Source organism: Beta vulgaris, chromosome 4 (genome assembly GCF_026745355.1).
Source record: "Beta vulgaris subsp. vulgaris cultivar EL10 chromosome 4, EL10.2, whole genome shotgun sequence".
Taxonomy (NCBI): Eukaryota; Viridiplantae; Streptophyta; class Magnoliopsida; order Caryophyllales; family Amaranthaceae; genus Beta; species Beta vulgaris.
The window spans coordinates 37,796,813-37,806,854 of record NC_079205.1 but is presented as its reverse complement, the minus strand read 5'-3'; the positions used below and the strand labels follow the sequence as shown (position 1 = coordinate 37,806,854).

General features: G+C 35.8%; 1 non-coding gene across 1 annotated transcript; it reads right to left on the bottom strand.

Moving 5' to 3' along the window:
- Positions 1–9,466: 9,466 nt before the first annotated feature.
- Positions 9,467–9,572, bottom strand: LOC125497257 (small nucleolar RNA R71). Its single transcript, XR_007273886.1, has one exon. It is a non-coding gene; the product is annotated as a small nucleolar RNA R71 (small nucleolar RNA).
- Positions 9,573–10,042: the final 470 nt, after the last annotated feature.

Sequence of the window (10,042 nt, the reverse complement as noted above, 5' to 3'; positions counted from 1 at the left end):
ATTCTAATTATATTTTAGTTATGCTACCTTCCGCAATTTAGTGAACTTCCATCAATAACGTAGAAACAACTTTCATGTATCGGATAAACAAAACCAAGAACATAATTTCATTACTAAATTAATTAGTTACTAAAGTCGCCTTTAAACGCTAATAAAGACCATTTAAGCCAAAAACCAGGACTTCTATAACATAATTAACAATGAACTCGAACAACTATTCTAATTGATAACATGAATATCATTTAAGGTTTAACAACTTCCTATTAACATTAGGACCAAGAAATATAGATTAACTATTAATAGCTCACAACATTCCAATTCTTTAACCATTAACTAATAACAAGTATTTCTCATTCAGTTAATTATATCAAACTAACTCAATCAACTCACTAGTGGAAAAAAATTCTTTTGCTACTTGTTAAATGCTTTGGTTGTTTCACAAACGAAGCATTTGGTGAGTTCTTTTAATATATTTTTTAAAAAAAAATCATAAATGCTCCGTTTGACCGGAGCATTTTTTATTCATACCTACTTCTTTTTTTTCACTCGCTCCCCTCCTCTCCTCGATTCTAGTGTTATTGCTTCCCCCCTTTTGATTTTTCTCTTGCCTCTCTCTGTTCGACACATACACTCTCTCCCTTTTCATCAAATTGGTTCCCTTTCTCTCTCTTATCCTCTCCACTCTCGATCTTTCTCATCTACCCTCTATTACTCTCGATATCTCTCGCTGCTCTGCTCCGGTGCTAAACTCGCGCAATTTTGAGCAGCCATAGCCCTAGAATCTATGTATCTAGGGTTCAATTCACTGCTTGTGCTGAACTTTAGGTTTCTCTCACTCACTCACCATTTTATTTCTCGCTCCTCTTACTCAATATGACGAATTTAGATTGTCGATCAAAACCGAAGCCAAGCAACACAGGTGCCAACAACCCTAGCAACCATCGCCAGGAAGCTGGCTACGATGGTTCTTGTATCTGATACAAGTGAGTAATTTTCGTCTCTTTCTGTTGGTAGATTGAAATTTCATTTATCATGTTTTGTTTCACTAGCTTAGGGTTAAGATGCATTTCTAGGTGTTAATTTTTCTCGAATTTTATTCTAATTAGGGTTAAGATTGCATTTCTAGGTTAAAATTAGGGATATAAGATTGTGTATATACTCTGAACTGTGTGTATATTGTAAATTTTGCCTCCTTCTCTGTCATAATCATGCTGAATTTGTTTGGTAAGATTTCTAGGTTTCAAAGCAAACTGTTAATCTAATGATGGAAAGGCTCATCTAACTAGTTGTTTTCTTCAGTTTTTGTGTTAGCATCATCCCTTGTAATTGCTACATCTCTGTTGATGTTAACATTCTGGATCAGGATATCTCCATAGTATTGAGCACTGAAGATCACCAAGAGCTTATGGAAACTGTTGCTTCCAAGAGTGCTGCTCAATTTTCTCTTATTCCTTCAATTCCAAGTATGACATCAGAAACCAATCCCAAGGGTCATTCTGAAAGTGAATACCCAAATGAAAACACAAGTTTGAAGGAATTTGAAATCCTAACTAAGATAGAAGGTGGTATGTTTTTTGTCTGATATTGTATTAGCAATCTCTTTTCTAGGGGACAATGCAGCATTAGTTATCTACACTAGTGGAACAACTGGTAAGCCAAAAGGTGTCGTTCACACACATCGAAGAGTGTTAGCACATGTACCCATCTATATGCCCTCTCAGTTCTAAGCTATGGGCCTAAGGCAATGTCATTCTCGAAATGCCATATCTTGGACTTGTTTAATATATAACTAGTTATTATGCCCGGGCTACGCCCCAGGTAAGAAAATTTTCATTTATTAATATTATAAATTAAGATAATAACACTAAATGTTATTTGGTCTAGTGGTTAAGACTTTAGTATATGTTCTTGAGGTCTCGAGATCAAAACCTATAGTACGCAATTTTTATTTTTTTGAATTGTTGTGGATTACATGGAGTAAAACTCTCTTAGGGAGAGTGCCACGTGACACCGTTTCTTGTGTGCGCACGCCTTTTAATATATTAGTATAGATATAATGTAATGCATATTGAGTTGTTATTATAAATCTCTACTGTGAATTGTTGTCTATTACTCTACAACCTGTAAATTTCTACAAGGCATTTTCTGGAAATTTACTTGATTTACAATTGATTAACGAGGGTATTCGAGTGATGGAAGGAACTGATAATTCAGAAGAAGCTTGGAACAATTGGGGCTTTGAGTCTCTTAGTTGTTTCTTTTGTTTCTATTGTTATATGCAATAAAGCCCTTATGAGTTCTTTGGGTTTTCATTTTGGTAAGTAAATTCTTCTAATTTTACATTTGGGTGTTTTTTTTTCTCATTAGTTTAATTGTGTGGTTGATGACATCTGATTTTTTTCATAATTTATTAATTTTTTTGGGTTTTTTTATATTCATGATGGAAAGTTATGTTTTGTTTATGTTATTTTAATGCATAAATGTGGCCTGCTTTAAGCTGAATTATTGTTGATTTGGTGTCTGCTAAGAAAGTCTATTACTTGGGAATTGATGATCTTATCTAGTGAAACGAAAAGAAACTGGAGTTGTTTCGGAATGAAAGGGGTTTATGGTTTACTTTAAAAGGGCTCTAGCATTTATGAGATGTGGGAATCGGGGAAAATGTCAAGTGGGATTATATTTCCATGCTTTATATGGTGATCTCTCCATCAGAATGGCATAACCTGAATCCTTGTTAGCGAGGCTTGTAGACAAGGAGAGTACACACGTGCGGTGAGAGTCTACATAGGATTAATATTTGGTGCTTGTATATATATGTATATATACTTGGTGAGAAGTTATATAGGATGAAGAGTTGGTGCTTATATATATGTTAGCCAACCTTAACTTAGACGGTAACAAGATTACCATGACTGATTCTATCAGACACTCTAATGTGCTGCAGTGGACACGAAGCATTAGTTGGGAAGCAACATTATCATAAAGAATAAGTAATAGGAGCATAAGTTCCACGAGAATGTAGTGCACCTACACAACTAAATAGAGGACAAAGTCTCAAGGTACAATGTTGATATTGATTAATTTTAAGTTTTCCAGCCTTTGCAGAACTACAATGTTGTTCAATTGATAAGAAGGTACTGTAAAGGAATTCGGTAGTTGTTTTTAGCCTTTTTTTTATATGTTTGAGTTGGGCATGGATTTTGGCTCTTTAATTAAGGTCGATGTGTGTTGCATGGGGTGTTTTCTTTTGAATTTGTGCATCATTCTTTGGTGAAGGATGCTTCATGGTATATGAGTTCTTTGCTTGCTGTGAGATTTGTTTGCCATTTTTGCTTGATGGGGCATCTTGTTGAAGTATTTAACAAATTAGTATCCCTATATTTAGGGTTATTTATGCTTAAATTTTGTGCTTTCTTGTGAAAAAGGTGTTAATCAGAGGTAAATTAGTATCCCCGCTCGCTTCTTCTGAGGTAGTTCGTTCTTCGCTCCTAAAATTTGTACTGGAACTTGTTGTTACTGTAATTCTTTGATGAGTGTTGATCTGTTACTGTCAGCAAAGGTTCTCTCTTCTCATCTCTACTGACTCTCTGAGGCATTTTATATGTATATTTAACTATGGCATGAGATACTCGCTCAAATCTAATTAAAAGTGTATAATATATCTATTTTGATGTAGGGATGTAATTCATTTGATATGCAAGCATCTGGAGCTTTTTCGTATATGTCAAGCAAATATTACAAAGATCTTGGCATCACTTTCTTTTGATCAATGTGACATGGTTGTTAAAAACAAATTACACCCACTGGAACATAAGGTACTTATCGGTACCGTGAGTTTCTTGAATCTGGATACTCCTTAGGTTTCAACTATCAACTTTGTGGAATGAGAAATGGCTTCTTGTTGTATGAACTATGTAAAAATATTAACTTTGTGGAGTTGGAAATGATTGTATTAAGTATATGTGTTTCAAGGTTGTGTGTAGTGGGTACTCATTAGTTTCTTGGCTTGAAGACCTATTACTCATCCTACTGGCCAGCAGGGGTAGCAGGTCTGAATTTTTTTATATAACAAAAGCTCGAATGCTCCGGTTGTTAAGGAAAAACCGGAGCATTTAAAAACAATTGCTCCGGTTGTAAACCGGAGCATTTATAAAATGCTCAAATGCTCGTATGACGTTTGCTACGCGTTAACTACAGAGCATTTGGGGCCTAAACAACCGGATCATTTGAGGTTTTTCTACTAGTGATATAATTAGAATTCTAATTGTAGATTATCATTTTGTCAAAGTATAGTTTCTTAAATATGAATTCTTCATGAGTCAAACTACATGAATGGCCAACTTCCATTCAACCATCATCTTTTGTATCTCTACTACAACTTGACTTGCGGAATCAAGGAGTAAGGAAATCTCTACTTCGACTTGACTCGTGAAATCAAGGAGCAAAGAGCAAAAGGGCGAACTTGTTGGCATTGGATTTTTATCATCTCATTTGCAGATATCTCGTTTGGAATTCTTTTACTTAAGCAAATTATACAAGTTTTCTTGAAATACACGCACACTTTTAAGTAAATAATATGAGAGAAAATCAAGTCATAACAAGATAACAATATACACATTAGCAAATATACACACAAGTAATATCTATTCAAATGAATAGAGCCATATAACACACGCATAAGCGCAAACACTCATACGGCTTGATTCATTTATACCTAACTCTTTAGTCAATCCATTAAACCTATTTTTCTACCTTTACACTATGATATTGAGATCAGAGTGTACCCAAAATTAATGAAGCTCTGATACCACTTGTAACAGCCCGCTCTTCCGAGCTACTAATAAAACACACTGGACAACCATAAACCAGAATACAAATCTTAATTAATAAAATCGCAGCGGAAAAATATCCTTAAATACACCAATAACGCGACTAAATTCCCAAAACGATATACAACGAAACATAAATAACTATTCTCAAATAACCTAACTCGATACAAGCTCAATCCATAATCTAGAACGACATTATAATCTCGCTTGACTTCCAATCCCGAGCTCACAACACCAAACCTGCAAATTCAGAGAAGAAATACAAAACAAACAAAATTCCAAAATGAGTGGAAAACTCGTAACCTTTACTACAGCCCGTTATAACACATTTTATTTCCGAAATCATTCGTTTCCTTACAATGCTTGTATAGCTCACTCTCTTAAACAAATCAGTGGCAAGTACGGGCATTGGACAAACGCTGCCTCCAAGGTTCGTTATAGAGCCAAGCAATACTACCCCTAAGGTTCGTTATGGAGCACAGCCGACCGTATCAGGTCAAAAGAGTAACCGTCCTCCACCCATACATAGCCCACTTTCTATTTTCAGTTCATAAACTAAGTCAACTAAACACTTACATATTCATATTATCGAATATCATTTCCACAATCCACACGTTCATAACTATGGCCATAGTATGAACCTATTTATCAAAAACAGAACACGGGGATCCACACACGCAAGGGTATGAGTAAATGATTTTACTGAACATAAAAGTTTCCTGAAACGCAATCCAATTCAAACAACACAACCTCCTTCATTAATCTCCATCTCTAGATGAGACTCAAACTCCATAATCATCCTCCAATAATTACCTCACAACAATAGCGATAATCAACACCCAATCTTAACTATTCTAAACTAGAAAATGAAATCATAACCAATTCCTAATTTAAAGATTCTTTACGATAAAAATCCTAGTTACTCAATTCATAACTACAACTCTAAATCATCAAACTAAACCATCCTAACTCAACTAACAACTTTGCTAAATAAGCAAGAACTAGTTTTGATAATATGAAAGGAAGACAGAAGCTAACTATACCTTCCTCCATTAGGAAATAACAACCTGGCTTGGTTGTTTCTTTAAGAATGACAAACACCACAAGAAATAAGAACAATGACAGCACCACAATTGCAACCACAACGAACAACAACAGCGGCAACACCATTTGTACGACTGCACCGACAAAGTAGCACCACATAACACTAGCAGTAGTACAATGGGGTATATGAGCAGCAATAACGACAACCCAATAACAACAACAAACAACAGAGCAACAACAACAATAACAACATCAACTTGGGCTTCGTATTTCTAAACTACTAGTCTTACATGCACACAATGCGTGCGATAACGTGTGATAACAAATGAAGTAGAAAATAAAATTAATTGGGTAGAACAACTGTTTTTACATTTTATTTTCTCAAAAAATTAGTATTTTAAAGGTACTACTTCCCCCCCCCCCCCTTTTTTTCATTCAAATGAAACAGTTAGTTATCCTCTATTTTTTTTCTTTTTTTCCTTTTTCTATTATTTGGTGTCCTCCATGTGTTGCCTTATAGAATAGAGATAAAAAGAAATCAAAAGCTGGAATGAATTAGGTTCTACGTTTTACCTCTGCTCATCTGGAGCAGGGACGATACACACGGCAGGGGAGAGGAGACAAATTAATACCGCAGGTTTGGTGAGGCGGCGCACTAGTGGTGCGATGCAGGCAGCAGCGAACAGGAAAGCAGCGCGAAACAGGAATAGAGGAGGGAGAAAGCACGGGGGGGGGGGGAACGCGGATCCGGCGAACAGAAAATGAGGTCCTGCGAGCTTGGGCACCGGTGAGAAGGCAGCGAACAGAGGAGAAAGAGGAGTCGGGTATCGTCGGGGTTGAGGTTTTTGGGTTTTCAGCTTTGGGGGGTAGGGGTTTCTCGAAGAAGAAAGAAATATAAGGTTTGAGGGGGTTTAGTCCTCACTTGACCGACAACCAAAAATTAGAAAGGGGAATTTGGTTTTGTTACTTTGGAGAATAACTGATAAAGGTGATTTGGATTTGGGTTTCTATTTTAAACAAATAATCCACAACAAATCACATTTAAGAACCATAATATACATTAATAATAATAATAATAATAACTATAGAGAATTAATATAACAAATATATTACAACACGACAAAATAAGTAATACGCCAACTCAAATAAAATAAGAATTTTCAAGGCATAATCAACTTAATAAATATAATCTACATTTAGTAAATGTTCTTAAAAACAGGACTATTACATACGTGGTGGGTTTCCATGATCAAAAGATTTTCTTTGAAATGTGCACAATAAAGAAATAGAGATGCATAATTGTAGGCGTGTTTTTATTTCGCCTATGCGATGTGAGCGCGTATTAGATTTGACTACCCCATTGTAAAGGTTTTATTGAATTTTTTTTTTTTTTTAATCAAGCTGCCAACAATTCTTCAAAGAAAGAATCATAAACCAAATTGGATATGGGAAATCGTAGGGAAAAATTATGGTACTTATTCAATGTAGATTTCCTCGTCTAGACTTCATAGATGGTCAAAATGGACCAAAGATTGAGTTCGGAGTTGAGGGTACAACACAATTAGGAACCATGTTACCCATTGATGACCTCTAATAAGTCGATTTTTAGTTGCATATAAGTAGGTATTAAGTCTCGTTTTCATGAAGATTTTAGTTCATCTTAGATCTAATTGCATGATTTGGGCATTCTTTTGAACCATCGTGTTATTTCGAGATACTTTTGGCTCTTTTATGTGATTTACAGGTTATTGAGCCCGATTGTGACTAAGAGAAGCTAATATGGTTCGTAGATGGTCTAGATGGCGGCTTCCGGATACGAGATGATGAGTTTGAGTGCTTTGGGGGTTGAAGGAATGACAGATATTGAAGAATACTTTCTTTGCGGGACCAAGCAGAATCTCGCTTTCCCATGCACCAAGGCGCACGCCCAAGCGAGATCTCGCGTGCCCGCCCAAGCAAAATTCTCTAGCCCGTGCACTGTGTACGTCTGTGCAACTTCCCGCTCGACCGTGCATACTACTTCCCGATTATTTTCACGACTTTTAATCATTTCCTTTTCTAGTTTATGTAAGCAATATTAGGTTTTATTAAACATACTTTTGAGCAGTTTTTCACTATTGGAAAATAGATTATTACTTTTTAGGGTGCTTTTGGGAGGAACTCCATTATTGAACCTTGAATTCTACAAGTTTCATCCAATCAAGTAAAGACTAAGTTATTCTGATTTCCTCTTTTCCTTTATTATTATTATGCCTTTCAATTTATTTATCAATTTCTTTGGTATTTCAATTATGAGTGGGTAGTTTTATAATTTAGGGTTAAGTTGAACCCTAGCAATAATGATTAATGCATGAATGCCTCCCATAATAGCAATTTAATGTGATTAATTGTTCTTTGTTGATTGAATTGTGCTTATTTTCATTATCATACTACGGATAGGTGATTTTGAATTTATTCCTTATGTCTTGTTTTCAATGGGATATGAACCTAGATGGATTTGTTGATTCAATCAAGAGTATGAGTATCTCTATGGGAATAGGCAGATAGGATTACTAGGAATTTAATTGTGATGCCATGTTTGATGTCTTTTTCTTGCATGATTTCGTGGGAATATATTTGATTACTTTTTTAGAGTAGCCATAGGTACTCGGGAGAGATCTTTGGTAGTTATAGAGTGCATTACTCCTTTTGAATCATTGATTATGTTTATTGGGATGAGAATTATTCATAACTATTCGTGCGAGTGGGGATACATAATTCTAGGTGCCTTTATTGATTGATTTTACCTCGTGTGTTCTTAGTAGTTGTCATAATTTAGCATTATTATTAGTTCAACACCTTTTTCATCATTGTTTGTCACTTGTTTAGTTAAATTGAGTCGAGATTTCTAGTGTTTGATACCATTTGTCTCTATGGATTCGACATTGACTTGCCCTATCATATAGTTAGGAGGTTAGTTATGAAATTATTTTTGTTAGGTGCGTGACACGCCAATCAAATTTTGGCGTCGTTGCCAGGGCCTAACTGTATTACATTATTTTATCTTTGATTTATTTAGCTAAACTTATTTTTGTTCAATCATTGTTACTCTATTTGTTGTTTGATCTTTTTTCTTTCAGTCTTTTTGTTGCATGCGCACTCGTAGCAAGGGTTCACAAGATGTAATTACTCTTCATCGCGAGATCGAAGCTACAACAAGGAGATTAGGAGATCAAAGAAGAAAACAACAAGAATCAAAGTCTCTACGGGAATATGCTATGCCCGAGGAGACCACCACAACCATTACCAGACCAACTACAACTGCTACACATTTCGAGCTCAAGCCAAAATCCATTCACTTTATCTTACAGGACTCATATGCGGGAACACTTAAAGAGTACCCTACTGATCATTTGGCTAACTTCCTAGAGAAGAGTAATACTTTGAAATTAACAAATATTTCCGATGATTTGGTTCGATATTCTGCTTTTCCTTTTTCTCTCCCGGACGAAGCAAAAGACTGGTTAAAAGAAGAAGAATTGAGGAAGATTGCCACATGGCCAGAAATGAAAAATTCCTTTCTTTTCAAGTTATTCCCTCCAATGAGACCTTCCAAGTTCAGAAATGAGATAGCTGGTTTCAACAACATGAATTAGAGTCTCTCTATGAGGCATGGAAGAGATACAAGGCTTTGCAAAGACAGTGTCCACACCATGGCATTCCTGAGTGGCTATTGATTTCGACATTTTACAATGGTCTGAATCATGATGTTCGAAGTTCTTTAGATGCCGCATCTGGCAGTACTTTCATTGCCAAAAATCCAGATGTTGCGAAGACATTGTTCGATGATACGACTGCCAACAATTGTAGGAAATGATTGGAGTATGTCTCGTGGACCCCCTAAAAGGGGAGGTAAGTATGAGGTTGATGCTATTGCTAATTTATCTAACACTGTGCAGGTTTTGGCAGCTAAGGTTGACTAATTGAGTTGCGGATCAATAGTACCTGTTAGTGAGATTAGTGAAGTCCAAGGTCACTCATTAAATAAAGGTCAATACAATACCATGGGAGTGGTAACTGAATAAGCTAATGCCCTCCTAAACACAAACATAAGACCACAACACAACCCATACTCAAACACATATAACTCAGGTTGGAAGAATAATCATCCAAATTTCTCTTACGAAAAT